Genomic DNA, 14,986 nt, shown 5'->3' with positions numbered 1-14,986 from the left:
ATTTTCATGAATAAGAATAGGCAGCTAGAGTTTGTATGACAGACTACTAGAGAGTAGAGAGGTGCACAGAGAGAGAATCACAGACATTAGCAGAGGGTTCCAATCGAGTATGCACCAGAGTACTGATCAGAGCAGGCATACAAGGAAACTATACAAGGCTAGGGGAAAACGACCAGAAAAGATTACAAAAACCATGACTGGCACTCACCCAAGTCAGTAATAATGCCTGTCCCCACTAATCAGACTGGAAAAACCTCATAATTCACAGGGTATTGGGTAGAGTACTCAGAAAGGTCTTGCTTCAATGTGGGGAATAAACAGCCCTAGACTAAACACTAGTCTGATTCCACCAAACAAATCTTAAAAGAAAGACTCAAAAAGATCAAACTATTTCTAAGAAACTTAACTATGTCCCAAAGCAAAAAATATTTTCAGAAATCTAAAACTATCCAGCACACAATGTAAAATTCATAATGTCTGGCATCCAATAAAAAATTAGCAGACATGCAAAAAAGCAAAAATACACAACCAATAATGAGGAGAAAAATCAATCAATTGGTACTGACCCAGAACTGACACAGGGCAGTTAAGAACATTAAAACAGTTATAATTGGATTCTATATGTTCAAAAGGTTACGTAGAGACATGGGAGATATAAAAAAAGACCCAAACTCAACTTCTAGAGGTGAAAACTATAATGTCTGAGATGTAAAACACACTGGATGGGATTAATAGCAGATTAGATGTTGCAAAAGAAAAGATTAATGAACTTGAAGATACAGTAAGAGAAACTATCCAAAATGAAACACAGAGAAAAAAGCATAAGGACAAAATGAAACAAGCATCCACGACCCATGGGACAATTTCAAGCAGCCTAATATACATGTAATTGAAGTCCATTAGGGAGAGGGGGAGAGGCAAAAAAAAATATTTGAAGAAATAATAGCAAAATTTTCTAAATTTGAAAACTACAACCCACAGATTTAAGAACTTCAACAAACACTAAGCACAGGAAGTATAAAGAAAACTATGCCAAGGCACATCATGATAACATGGCTTGAAACCAGTGATGAAGAGAAAATCCTAAAAGCAGCTAGAAAAAAACAGACATTATATATCTGCAGGTTCCGCATCTGTGGATTCAACCAACTGTGGATCAAAAGGCCTACGATGGTTTCATCGGTACTGAACGTGTACAGACTTTTTTTTCTTGTCATTATTCCCTAAATAATACAGTATAACAACTATTTATATAGCATTTACATTGTATTAGGTATTATAAGTAAACTAGAGATGATTTAAAGTATATGGAAGGATGTGCGTAAGTTATATGCAATACTACACCATTTTATATAAAGGACCTGAGTATCCTTGGATTTTGGTATCTGTGGGGGGTCCTAGAACCAATCCCTGCATATACCCAGGGAAAACTGTACCCAGGAACAAAGATAACAATAGCAGCATACTTCTCATGGGAAACAATGCAAGCAAGAAAATAGTGGACCAAAATCTTTAAAGTACTGAAAGAAAAAAAACTGTCTGTGTAGAATTTGACACCTGGAGAAAATCTTCCAAAAAAGGAGGTGACAAAAAGACTTTTTCAGACACACAAAAGTTGAAAGAATGAACACCAGCAGATCCACACCACAAGAAGTGTTCAAGGACATCCTTCAGGCAGAAGAATGATACCAGATGGAAATACGAATTTACACAAGGAATGAAGAGCACCACGGATATAAATATATAAGACTTATTATTTAAATCTCTTTGAATGATTATTAATGCTTAGATAAAAATAATAACATGGTGATTTGGCATTTATAGCATATGTAAAAGTAAAATGCATAACATTAATAGCACAAAGGCCAGCAGGGAGAAATAGAAGTATGCTATTGTAAGGTTCTTGTACTAAATGTGATGTGGTATAACACCATTTGAAGGTAGACTGCAAAGTTAAAGATATGTACTTTAAACCCTAAAGCAACCACTAAAATAAGAAAAGCGAGGTTTAGCTAATAAGCAAACAAGTTGTTCAAGTGGAATCATACCAAAAAATTCTCAATTAATATAAAGGAAAGTAGAAAAAGAAGAAAGAGAGGACAAAGAACAGATAGGATGAACAGAAAACAAATAAGATGATAGACTAGGAGAAAGAAATAACAAATGGGATGAATAGAAAACAGCAGGATGATCAGTTTAAACCTAACCATATCAATAATCACATTAGGGCCGGCCCCGTGGCTTAGCGGTTAAGTGCACACGCTCCGCTACCGGCAGCCCAAGTTCGGATCCCCGGCGCGCACCGACGCACCGCTTCTCCGGCCATGCTGAGGCCGCGTCCCACGTAGAGCAACTAGAAGGATGTGCAACTATGACATACAACTATCTACTGGGGCTTTGGGGAAGAAAAAAAAAAAAAAAGGAGGAGGATTGGCAATAGATGTTAGCTCAGAGCCGGTCTTCCTCAGCAAAAAGAGGAGGATTAGCATGGATGTTAGCTCAGGGCTGATCTCCCTCACCAAAAAAAGAAAATAATCACATTAAGTGTAAATGCTCTAAATATGCCAATTAAAAAGCACAGATTGTTACACTGGATAAAAACGCATGACCCAAGTATATGCTGCTTACAAGAAACGTACTTTCAATATAAAGACACAAGTTAAAAGTAAAAGGACGGATATCCCTCATAAATATAGACACAAAAATCCTCAACAAAATACCAGCAAACTGAATCCAGGAACAAATAAAAAGAATTATACATCATAACCAAATGAGATTTATCCCAGGATTGCAAGGCTGGTTTAACATCTGAAAATCAATTCATATATAATAGAATAAAGGGCAAAAACTACAAGATTATCTCAATAGATACCAAAAAAAAAAAAAATCTGAAAAATACAACACCTGTCCATGATTAAAAAATCCTGCGCATACTAGGAATAGAAGAGAATCTTCTCAACATAATAAAGAGCATCTAAGAAAAACCTACAGTTAATGTCATAGTAACTCCTAAAAGACTGAATGCTTTCCCTCTAAGGGCAGGCAAAAGACAAAGATGTGCACTCTCAGCACTTCTGTTCAACACTGTACTAAAGATTCTAACCAGGGCAATTAGGCTAGAAAGATATAAAAGGCATCCATATTGGAAAGGAAGAAGTAAAACTCTCTTTATTCACAGACAACATGATCTTGTAAATAAAAAGAGCCAGAGGAATCCTCTAAAAAACTACTATAAATAATAAACAAGTTGAGTACAGTTGGAGGATATAAGGTCAACATACAAAAATTAGTTGTATTTCTATAGACTAACAATGAACAGTCTAAAACTGAAATTAAGAAGTCCATTCTATTCATAACAACATCAAAAAAAAAAACCCTAAAATACTTAAGAATACTTGAATGACAGAAGGGCAAGACTTGTATACTGAAAACTACAAAATATTATTGAAAGATATGAAAGAAGAATTCAGTAACATCCCATGTTCATGGATCAGAAGAAATAACATTGTTAACATGGCAATACTCCCCAAATTGGTCTACAGATTCAATACAATCTCTATAAAAATCCCTTCTAGCTTCTTCACAGAAACTGACAAGGTGATCCTAAAATTCATATGAAAATGCAAAAGACACAGAATAGTTAAAACAATCTTGAAAAAGAAGAACAAGTTGAAAGATATACTTCTTGACTTCAAAATTTACTACAAAGTACAGTAATTAAGGCTGTGTACAGACATATATATTAACGGAATAAAACTGAGAGCCCAGAAATTAATAATTATATATAGTCAATTGATTTTTAACAAAAGTGCCAAGAAATTTAAAGGGAAAAAGAATAGTCTTTTCAAGAACTGGTGCTGGGGCAACTGGTTAACTATGTGCAAAAAATAAAAAGAAAAGAATTTGGACAACTACCTCACACTGTACACAAAAACTCAAAACTGATCACAAATCTACATATGAGAACTAAAATTACAAAACTCCCAGAAGAAAACATGGGAGTAATTCTTTGTGAACTTGGGTTAGGCAATGATTTTCTTAGATATGACACCAAAAGTACAAGCAATAAAAGAAAATTTTGATATATTAAACTTAATCAAAATTAAAACCTTTGTGCTTCAAAAGACACAATCACAAAAGTGAAAAGACAACTCAAAGACTGGGAGAAAATATCTGCAAATCATAAATCCAATAAGGGGCTTCTATCCCCTTATATATAAAGAGTATACAAAGAACTGTTACAACTCAATAATAAAAAGAAAAATAACACAATTAAAAAAACAGGCATACACCTGAAACTTTTACAATGTCATAAACCAATGTTACTGCAATAAACAAAAAATTAAAAAAAAAAAAACAGGCAAAGGATTTGAATAGGCATTTCTCCAAAGAAATATACAAGTGACCAAAAAAGTACATGAAAACATGTTCAACACCATTAGTCATTAGGGAAATACAAATTAAAACTACAATGAGATAACACTACACACTTATCAGAAAGGATAAAACTGCAAAGACCGACTATTCCAAGTGTTTAGGAGCATGTGGAACAAGCAGAACTCTCATATTCAATTGGTAGGAATACAAAATGGTTTGGCAGTTAAGTTAAACATAAACCTACCATATGATTCAGACATTCCATCTCTAGGTATTTACTCAAGAAAAAAGAAAGCATATGTCCACACAAAGACTTGTACACTAGTGTTCATAACAGCTCTATTTGAAATAGCCTAAAACTGGAAAATCAAATGTCCAACAGGTGAATAAACAAATTGTGTTATATCTGCACAATGGAATACTACTCAGCAACAAAGGAATAACCAACCTGTGCATTGGTGTCTTTCCACCAGTACTGGTAGATTTTCCAGTACTGAAAAATTATCATTCATTATCTCTTTAAATATTGCTTTTACCCATTTTCTATTTCTTTTCTTTCAGAAACTCCAATGTATTAGACTTTCTCACTGTAACTTCTCATTGTGATCATTCTAACTTCCACTCTTAATCTCTTTTATATTTTCCATTTCTGTCTGTTTGAGCTGTATTCTGAATGATTTATTCTGATCTATATTCCAGTTCATTCATTCTCTCTTGGGATTTGCCTAATTGCCTAATCTGTGGTTAAATTCAACAAATGAGTTTTGAGTTTTTATTACTGCATTTTTCATTAATAGATATTACATTGTTCTTTTTTTCACCCAGCTCTGTATCTCTGTCACTTTTAAGACTCCTGCTCCCTGCATATATTTTCAAACTTGTCTTTTATCCACTTAAATACAGCCTATCATAGTTATTTTAGTAATCTATGACAGGTAATTCCAATACATAAAGTTTTTGTAAGTTTACTTCTACTTCTTTGTTTCTGCTGATTTTTGCGCAGGTTGTCTTATTTCCTTGTGCATTTGATTATCTTCGACAATAAATTATTCATTGACCTCAAAAGTTTACTGGTAGGACTTTTTTCAAGCCAAAGATGAAAGCACACTCCTACAGAGAATATTTGCATGTGCTTACCAAAATATTTTAAATTTATGCCTTCCCAAATAACCCAATTTAAAAATGGGCAAAGAAAAAAAAAGGGCAAAGGACATGAATAGGCATTTCTCCAAAGAAGACAGATAAATGGCCAATAAACACACGAAAATGTGCTCAACGTCATCAGTCACTAGGGAAATGCAAACCAAAACCACAATGAGATACCACTTTACACACACTAGGATGGCTATACTCAAAAAGACAGACAAAAATGAGCATTGGCAAGGATGTGGAGAAAGTGTAACACTCATACATTGTTGGTGGGAATGAAAACTGGTGCAGCTGCTTTGGAAAACAGTTTGGCACTTCCTCAAAAACTTAAACACAGAGTTACCATGTGACCCAGGAATTTCATTCCTAGGTAAATATACCGATAAGAATGGAAAATATATTTCCACATAAAAACTTATACACAAATGTCCATAGCACATTATTCATAATAGCCAAAAAGTGGATACAACTCAAATGGCCATTAACTAATGAATGGAAAACCAAAATGTGATCTATCCAATATACAATGAAATACTATTCAGCCATAAAAAGGAATGAAGTACTGATTCATGCTACAACATGAATAAACCTTGAAAACATTATGCTAAGTGAAAGAAGCAAGACACAAAAGACCACATATTGTATGATTTCATTTATACGAAATGCCCAGAATAAGCAAATCCATAGAGACAGAAAGTAGATAAGTGATTGCCACAGGTGCGGGGGATGGGGGAAATAAGGAATGACGCTAATGGGTACAAGGTTTCTTTTTGGGGTGATGAAAATGTTTTGGAATTACACAGTGATGACGGTTGCACAACTTTGTGAATATATGAAAAACCACTGAACTGTACTCTTTAAAAGAGTGAATTTTATGGTATATGGATTATATCTCAAAAAAAAAAAAGATTTAAAAAAATTCACATTTTGAAATTTTTTAGACCACCACAGTGATGTGAATTTCCCCCATGGTCTGGCCATTGCAACTTCTCAAGGATGGGCTTTTTTCGCCTCTGTTTTATTTGGCATCAAGGCACCTTTCCTTGCAGATCCTTGAAAGAGGCAGAGTGAGTTTTCATCCTTTCCATGACATCACAGACCTTTGGGAACCCAGAATTACAGGCAGAAAGTCTCTTGTTAGCTTACCTTGAATGAGCCCTCAGCTGATCCTAACTACGCCTCCCGTCCTACAAACCCACCACATTTTTCAAATCCAATCAAGTTCCCCTAGTTTACCAAATAGCCTCAAAGCAAATAACACTTAAGGGCTCCTTTAGTCTCTCAGATTTTCACCTTTCTCTTAGATTTTGACACAGTAATTCCCAAACACCTTAAAAAATTTTTTTTAATACAGCAGTCTTGGCTATTTTAGGTGTGAAGGTTTTTCCAAATATCTTAACTGTATTCCCAAAATGAAAACCCTATAGTCACTTTTCAACTTAAAATTAACTCTAGTGAGTTAGGGCAGGATTTAACTTGCAAAAACAAAGACAGTCTGATCCAGTCTACACTAAAGTACCTTCAGTATTACTTGTGACCTCGGATAATTATTGTAGATATTTAAGACTTAAATAACACATTATACTCCAATGAAAAGTTTACTTTAGAAAAAAATTAAACGTTAATTTGAGGGGGAGTCTAGTACTAAGAGAAGCACGGGTGGGTGACTTGTTCTCTTAGATATCAAGGCTCTTTATACAACTAAAGTAAATAAGATTGCAGCAAGGATACACAAAGAGACCTAAGACAGAACAGCCCAGAAACATATGCACACATATATGGAAACGACATATGATACTTAGAGATCACTGGAAGGAAAAACAGAAGATTCAATAAACGATGCTGGGAAAAACTGATTACCCACATGGAAAAAAATGAAACTATACACCCACTTCATATCACAAGAAAATCATTTTCACACATGGATTAGGGACATAAACATGAAAGGCAACATTTTAAAGCTTTCAGAAGAAAATATCAGATTATATCTTTATGAACTCAGAGCAAGGAAAGATCTGTTAAACAAGATGTCAAAAGCACAAACCATAAGGAAAAGGTTGACATATTCAAGTACATTAAACTACAGAATGTGTCCATCAAAAACCACTATAAAGTAAAAAGACAAGATACTAGGAAAAAGATATTTGCCACATGTGTAACTGACAAGGGATTAGTACCCAGAATATATATTTAAAAAAAAAACTTCTGGAAGTCAATTTTAAAAAGACAAAAAAAAGAAACCAATAAAAAATAGGCAAAAGACATAAACAGACATTCCATAGAAGAGAAACAATGAAAGGTTCAACATCATTAGTAATTAAGGAAATGGAAATTAAACTCCCAATGGGATACTATTTCTCAGCCCCTAGACTGTTGAAAAGAAAAAATTCAGATAATTACAAATATTGTTGTACAAATGTCTCAAACGTTGTTGAGAAAGGGAACACTTAACAGACTGCTTGTGAGAGTATAAACTGGCACAACCACTTGATAAAACAATTCAGTTATTATCTAGCAAAACTGAAGATCCACAACACTACTCCTAGGCAAAAAGCCAGAGAAATTCTTGCACATGGACACAAAGAGACATGGATTAGAATTGTCATAACAAGTTAGTTTTTAATAGCAAAAGTAAAGATTAAAATAAAAAAAGAAGACTGAAAATGCCCCCAAATATCCATTAACAGGAGGATGGATAAACAGTGGTAAAGTCATACAATAGAATATTATACGGCAATAAAAAGTAAACAAACTATAACATATCAACATAGACGAATCTCACAAATATAATGCTGTGCCAAAAAAAAAAAAGTGATAGAACAGACAAAACTAAATAATACATTATTTAGGAATATATACATATGTAGGAAAACTTTACAGAAAATCAAGGAGCATAGAAAGACAATCTGGGCTTCAAAAATATTGATTATGTATTATTTCTAAAGCACGATGTGGGTACAAGGGCATTTATTTTATTTGTATTCTCTAGATCTGTAGATGTGTCAAAAGTACTATTTTGCACATATGAAATAATTTCTCGTTTAAAAATTAAGTAAATGCATGGCTGTGGTAGAAAATAAGAAAAATACAGAAAACTATAGGAAGAAAACGAAAATGATCAATAATCCCACCACTCTCAGATAACTATAGCATTTAAAAGAAACAAATATACTTAAATGGTGTGTTTTCTTCCACTCTATTTTCACTCACTTTTTTTTTACAGCTTTATTGAGGTATAATTGACTTACAGTAAATTGCACATATTTAAAATGTACAATTAAATGAGTCAGATATATGTATACACTGGTGAAAGCACCCTCACAATCAAGCAAATAATACATCCATCATCCCCAAAAGTTTGCTCATACCCCTTTTTAACTCATCCCTCCTTACTTTCCCTCACCCCCATCCTCAAGTAACCACAAATCTGTTTTCTGTACTTTAGATTGGTTTGCATTTTCTAGTATTTTGCCAGGTAGCGTTTGAGTATAATTTATGCATATGTTTCACTTTAGTAGATACTGCCAGAAAGTTTTCCAAAATGGCTGCACCCAAGTTAAACTTCTACCAGCAGAGTCGGAAAGTTCCAGTTGTTCCACATCCTTGCCAACACTCGAGTGTTTTGGCCTTTTCCATGTTAGTCATTCTCTTCATATTCCTAAAGAAAATACCCGTAAAACTACTTGTCTGAACAACAACAAAAAAATTAAACTTTCAATGAAGATGGAAGGGAAACATTATAAAGAAATTTTCATCTAAGAGTGTTTTCCCTTGAATGCATAATAATAATTGAAGCAAAGGTCCTAACTGATGTATGCCTCATGGATTCTGATTCTGTCAAAACGTCTGATTTCTACATAAGATTTTTAGAAGTCATTGAGATATACATGGAAGAATCACGACTTAAAAGTAAGTTAGGAATATCAAAGTACTGGATCTCAGGTGAAATACAATCCAACACAGTTTGTTAAAGTATGACTTTAACACCCACAACACCTGAACCCAACAGACCACAATACCACTAAAATAGTGTGCATAATTTGAATTGGGGGGAGATGAAATACTTTCTTATAATATATTCAATATGCTCGGTTTCTTGCTCTCAGCTCCTGCTACTTGACCGTGAGAGAGGAACAATGCTGTGAGAGGCACTTTTAATTCTGCTGTCCTTATATTCTTTCCAATCTGACTATAAGCGCCTCTCTACCACCCTGTCACTTCTCCTTATCTTTGTTCCTCAAAATAAGGATTCCACATTCACTATCTTTATTTCTTCATCCTCTATTTACTCCTCAAATTCATTCAAATTTGGCTTCCATTCTTACCATTTTAAATTATGTTTGCTGAGATCAATGACCCCCTTTTAGGTATCAAAGCCAGTAGGCACTTGACCAGCTCCTATGTTCATGATTCCTCTGATTCCTTGGACTTGGAGCTAGATTTCTCTCCTCATTGAAACTCTTTCCTCTCCTGGCTTCTATGACACCACTGTCTGTTAGTTTTCCTCCTCCTTTCCTGAATGCTCTTCCTCAGTCTCCTTGGCTGTCTCTACCCACCACTTAAATGTTGGTGTTTCCCATCCTTGATCTTCCTCTCTTCTTACTCTCACTTGAATGATTTCTTCCACTCTCACAGGATTAACTACCACAAATCCACCGCTGTGTCCAACATCTACAACTCTGATCCTGACTTCAGAAAAACTCCATACCAATATATCTACCTGCCAGCTAGACGGCCCTGCCAGATGTCTGACACGAATCTCACACTCATTTTCTCTCAACCGAATTAATCTCTCAATTTGTTAGTTTTATTCGTGAATACATAATTATAATTCAAGTGGAGCAAAAAGAAAATACAAGAGATACTTCAAACATTTTATTCTTGCAGGTTTTTAAAAAAAAGCAAATTTTTATGAAGCCTTTTTCCGCCATTCATGAAGGTAACTCACAGTCACTAGCAAAAACTACAAAATACAAAAGAGATGATAAAAAGCAAATCTCGAATCTCAGGTCTCAAAGGCAAACAATATTAACATTTCCTTCCAGAGAAAGCAATTTTTACCCATGGTAGTTACATATCAAAATATTAAACTGGTAAACAGAGGGGGGTGGTGGTGTTAACTCTCAATATGTCCAGGCTATTTTTTACAGTATTAATCAGGACAAACACAACTCTATTAACTCCCTACCTGGAGCGAGAATCAGTATATTTTAAATACAAAGCAATCCTTTTACATGCTGTACTTCAAATATTCTAAAGGAATCAATGTTTTTGGCTTGACGTCTCTCTTGCCTACACCTGGACGTCTGTGTGCAATATACCCCACAACTCATCCATAGTGTTTTCCCCTATTTAAAGAAAACCACAGCAAAGAAAGAAAAACAAATGGAAGAGCTAGAAGCCAAATCTAAAATCTGGCTGCGTAGATAATTCGTGTTTTGCAAAAACCACAGGAAATTGACATTTTAACACCCCTTCGCCGCTTCAAAAAGTTTCGGAAACATCACACACACAAACACTAACCTGTTCCCATCAGACTCTCCAGGCGGAGCCCGCCTCCCTCGTTCCCGGGAGCCCAGAGCCCACCCAGGGCGGGGGTCTCCCTCCTCTGGTCCGGGGGTCCCACTGTGGGAACCCGCTCCAAGGGCGGGTCACTGCTTTCCAGGCCACGGTGATCGCGCCTGTCAAGGGGCTCTAAGCCACCCTCAGGCCTCGGGGGAGCAGGTGTCGCTGAGGAGACTGGGGAACAGCCCCTCGAGGCCCCCAACTAAGGCGACACTAAAAAAAAGGTTAAAGGAGACGAAACATCATGCAAAACAGTCGCTCCACAGCCAGCCCCGCGAGGCTGGGGCGAGGGGCTATTCTGCCGAGGCAGGGGCCGCTCTCACAGCCCCACACCAGCCCCGCGAGCCCGACCCCGGAGCGCCAGGGCCGCAGCCGCTCGAGGCCCGCGCCACGCGGCGCGCCGGAACCGACAGCGCACCTGAGCCCGTCGGTCCCTCCCCCGCCGGCGCCCGCGGTCTCCACGCGCAGCTCTCGGGGCGCCCCCGCCGCACACCGGGCTGAGGCGCGCCACGCGGCCGCGGCCAGTTACCTGCTCGAGGCCGCGGGCGCTCTGCCGTCGCCGCCCGCGGGAACCGGGACTCGGGTCACCTCGCGCGGCCGCGCCCGAGGCCCCGCCCCCCGACCCCCAAGTCCGCCCCGCCCACTCCCCAGGTCCGCCCCGCCCCCTCGTCCGCTCCGCCCTCCATCTGCCCCGCCCTCTGCAGGTCCCTCCCGCCCGGCCGGAGGTGCGCGCCGAGGGGCGGGGCGGGGCGGGGCGGGGCGGGGCCGCCGGCTCGCGCACCTGAGCCTACTGCGCCTGCGCCCTCCACTCCCTTCCTCGTCTTTCCCAGCCACAACTGTCAGCTGCTCCCTCTGGAAAGGTCTAAAATGGAGCCGGACAGTTTGGAGTGTGTGGAGGGAGGCTCAGAAGGGAGATAAAAGATAGAAGGGGTATAGAGGGAAAGCCATTGGCCTGATGAACTTGTTTGAATAGGGAAGGAAGGAGCAGTCTTCCTTGTCACAGATATTTCTGCACCCTTTTCTTGCAAGTGGAGTACCTTTTCTTAGTTGCAGTGTTACTGGACTTTAGTGTTTATACCCTAATTATAAAATCTTTGAGAATCAGCCCGCATCTCTTCATTTTTGTGGCTTTGCCGGCAGTAGGTCTATTGGAAGGAATGCTAAAGGTCTCCACTACAACGGCTCGCCCCCATCTGCGCTGGAATCCCCTCTAGCACCCTGACAAGGAGTTGGCTGGCTCTTTTATGCCTCCCCTGGTGGGAATCTCAACAGTGTACTTGGAAAGTTGTTGAATGAACTCCTAGATTATCTGCTGATGACTGGCTCAGCTTTTGAGAGGCTGATGGATTGTAAGTTGAAATAAAGGTAATACTTTTCCTCCTGGAAAGCAGTCTTTCCTCAAGTGAGTTCCATTCATCTGCAGGCCCTAGAGATGCTGGAGTGGGGACGGGGCGGTGGGGGTGGGGTGGATAGATCCAGAGATGAAATTAATCTGAGGAAAGAGACAGGGTATTGTTGTCTCTTATCACCAGAGACAAGGAGTCCAGGACAAAGGAAATCTATACAAACAAACCTTGTTAGACTAACCCTCATCTTCCTACTCACTTCTCCACCATTAACTGCTCTGGCTCAAGCCCCTTGGTCTTGTCACCTTTTCACTATTCACTGCTCTTTGTCCAACTTAGTATATAAGTGTTCAGCTCTAACTGCTCCTTTAGGTACTCAGGGTACTCCTGAGTACATGTAAAAATCTGTATGTTTTGCTCCTGTTAATCTGTCCATGTCAATTTAACTCTCAATTCAGCCAGAAACCCTAAGAGGGTAAAGTTTTGCCTCCCTTACAGAGCACACAACTCTCTCCTTGAGAAATGCCTGTTTCCATCCTGGGGTGTTAGCGTTTCAACACACATACTTTGATAAATGCTGTTTTAAAGTCCTAGTACATTCTCTTTCAATCATTCTTCACCCTATTACAAATGTTTGCAAAGTTCTGTACTGTTTGCACAAAGCTTTCACGTGAGTCATTTCATTGAATCCTCACAGTTGTGAAGTAACTTATTATCCTTATTTTAGAGTTGAAAATATTGAGAGTCAAAACAGTGGTTGTCCAAGTATAGAGTCAAGATTAACTCTGGACTTCAGACTCCAAGCCTTTTTAGATATGTATTATATAAAATATATATATCTATGATCTCCTTCCCTCTTTCTCATTTCACCCTTAAGTAGAGCACATCCTGTACATCCATGTGTTAATTCTCAAGGGCAAGGACTTGTACGTATCTTTTACTTCCTGCAGCACCTGACATCATGGTGCAAGGCACAAAAGTCTCACTCAGTTGTGCTGAATGAATGAAGAGTGAATGAATGTGTGATGCTCAATAATACTTACTGCACTGGACTGAGGCTTGGTTCCTAACTGAACAACCTCAACAACCTCCTCACTGATGCAGAAGTCCCAAGAGCAAGAGCTTCTGGAATTGTTCTTAGTTTTCTTCCACCTACCATCTAAAAAGCCTTCCTTAGAGGAATCCACTCTGTTGACTGATACAGTTCTTTGAAAACAATGAAACCACTTCCTTTGTTTTCTTTGAAACGGCCTCCTTCCTGTTCCAGTTTCAGAGGCAAGGCTGCATTGATATGAATGGAGGATATTGTATACCCTTCTTTATGCCCTTATGTTTAACTCTTCCCACAAAATGATGGTTGTTGCTGCATTCTGAGTGGGTTTTTGTTTGTTTGTTGTCTGTTTTTTTAATGTTAAACAAATGTTTTTAATGTTTAATGTTGTATTATTTGAGGCAGATCTGAGGAGAAAAATAGGTTTTGGTTTATGTGCATAACACTGCTGCTTAAATTTCGCTGTGCATAGTTAAGTCTTTCATTCAATACAGACAAATCACTTAATCCCTGTCCTGATCCCTCCTCATTCTTCCTTCATTTAGTGCAGTTTATAAGTGCTTTGTGTCTCAGTCCAGCCCTGCCTCTGCAGCCTCACCTCCCACTCCCCCCCACCACACATTTGTTGACCTTCTGAATTAATTGCAGTTCCCTAAATTGCCAAGTTTGCAGTACTGTTCCCCTTACCTCTATTTTAGGGGTATCAACTGGCAAATTCATGTTCCTTCAGCTGCAGTATCACCTCTTCTGGAAGATGAAACTCCACAACACCCATCTGAGAGTGAATTAGGTGCCCTTCCTCAGCATTCCCACCACAATCCCTCCATATCTCTATCACGGCACCTACACAATACTGTGATAATTGGCTTCTTTTCCTTCTTCCTACTAAATTCATGCCATGTGAGTTGCCAATGGCAGGAATTATGACTTCCACCTGCTTCTTGAGGACCTAGCATAGCACCTGACACATAGAAGACACTCAAGTATTTGTTGAATGAATGAAAAACAAATCTTTAAAAGAATATGCATTCCTAGAGGACTTGTGAAATAATTTCACAAATATAAATGGTCATATGAATATAATGGGGGTGGCATACAGACTTCTGCTTCCCCCAAAATTATTTCCTTCCCATTTTCTGCCTTAGAAAAACATAGCAGCAGAAGCCTATGTATAGTCAGTCATTCAATTATTCATTTACTTGTTCACAGTCCTAAGCACTTGCTTCAGAGTGCAAGTGACATTTCAGCAGAGTCATGGATACTCACCAAACCTCGATTCCTTTTCCTGGCCTCAAAGCTAAGTTACCTTGTCCATTTCCCTCACATCTAGGTGAGGCCATGTGACCAGTTCTCATCAATGGAATTTGAGCAGAAGTAGAGTTTTACTTCTGGGTCTAGGCAACTAAGAAGTGGTGAGCCATCTCCCCACTCTCACCCTCTTCCCATTCCTTGACCACCTGATCTTTGCTAACCATTGCTAAAGCTGAAAGTACAACCA

The 14,986-nt window shown here is 38.4% G+C and overlaps 1 protein-coding gene across 3 annotated transcripts in view; it reads right to left on the bottom strand.

Annotated features, from left to right (window-relative positions):
* Positions 1-11,695, bottom strand: part of TC2N (tandem C2 domains, nuclear) — a 37,949-nt gene extending 26,254 nt beyond the window's left edge. The window contains exon 1 of one of the 3 annotated variants that reach the window (XM_087448040.1): positions 11,621-11,695. The gene's annotated coding sequence lies outside the window, so the exon portion shown is untranslated. Of the gene's footprint in view, positions 1-11,049; positions 11,445-11,509; positions 11,592-11,620 lie in introns of those variants that run through there. The other 2 variants (XM_087448041.1, XM_087448039.1) reach the window with 2 other exon arrangements.
* Between the last annotated feature and the right edge of the window lie 3,291 nt (positions 11,696-14,986).

The sequence above is a fragment of the Ceratotherium simum genome, chromosome 24 (assembly GCF_057802395.1).
Source record: "Ceratotherium simum simum isolate JZ-2026a chromosome 24, ASM5780239v1, whole genome shotgun sequence".
Taxonomy (NCBI): Eukaryota; Metazoa; Chordata; class Mammalia; order Perissodactyla; family Rhinocerotidae; genus Ceratotherium; species Ceratotherium simum.
Note: the sequence above shows the minus strand (reverse complement) of the source record. Positions and strands in the feature narration are given on the sequence as shown.